We start from the raw sequence: 922 nt of genomic DNA on the forward strand, positions 1-922 counted from the left end.
GAGAGAGAGATGGGGGAGGAGAAAAAGAAGAGAGAGGAAAAGAGGAAGGAAGGAGGGAAAATTAGTGAGGGCGAATAGACAAGGGCTGAGGGGAAAAGCACTCTGAAACTGACCTGCCAGGTGCCTACAGTCGGGAACTCCTGGGCAAGTGACTGCACCTCAGAGTTCTATAAAGTGGAGGAATAATGCAAGCACCCCCCTCCTAAGCTGAGTGCAGAGTTAAATGAGACAATCCAGGCCAGCTGCTGAGAATGGTGTCTGGCATAGGGTAAACATTCACCAGCAAGAGCCAAGGATGGCGATTTTCTTTTGACAGGGTCCTGCTCTGTCACCCAGGCAGCACTCTAGTGCAGCAGCATTGTCACAGCTCACTGCAACCTCAAACCCTTGGGCTCAAGCAATCCTCCTGCCTCAGCCTCCTGTGTAGCTGGGACTAACTGTGCCTGGCTAATTTTTCTATTTCTAGTAGAGATGGTTGCTCAGGCTGCTCTCCAACTTCTGAGCTCAAGAGATCCTCCTGCCTGAGCCTCCCAAAGTGTTAGGATTACAGGAGTGAGCCATGGCACCAGGCAAAGATGACTATTACTCTTTTCTCCCTATAGTCCCCGCTGGGTCTGGGCACACAAAAGCCTTCAGTAAGTGCTAAGTGGACAAGACCAGCCACTCTGGCCAGCCCTCACACTTCCAAATGCAGACTCCCAGGCACACATCTGGATCCCTGCCGTAAGCACTACGTGGGAGGGGGCAATCTGGGCTCCCCTCCCTTCAGACCCGGGCAGAATGCGGAGAAAGTAGGGTCCTAGCTTGAGGATACCATCCACTCCACATCCATCCTCAGCCACAACTCCCTCTTGGTGAGTCAGCCCAGCACCCGCCGCCTGTTTAGGAGGATAATGACAGGGAAGCCGCTGGGGCCAGCACC

The 922-nt window shown here is 53.7% G+C and overlaps 1 protein-coding gene across 1 annotated transcript in view; it reads right to left on the reverse strand.

Annotated features, from left to right (window-relative positions):
• PQLC2 (PQ loop repeat containing 2) overlaps positions 1 to 922 on the reverse strand; it is a 16,523-nt gene that overhangs the window by 15,142 nt on the left and 459 nt on the right. The gene's annotated exons all lie outside the window — the stretch shown is intronic.

This window comes from Otolemur garnettii, unplaced genomic scaffold (assembly GCF_000181295.1).
Source record: "Otolemur garnettii isolate 467f Iridium unplaced genomic scaffold, OtoGar3 scaffold00009, whole genome shotgun sequence".
In the NCBI taxonomy this organism is placed as follows: Eukaryota; Metazoa; Chordata; class Mammalia; order Primates; family Galagidae; genus Otolemur; species Otolemur garnettii.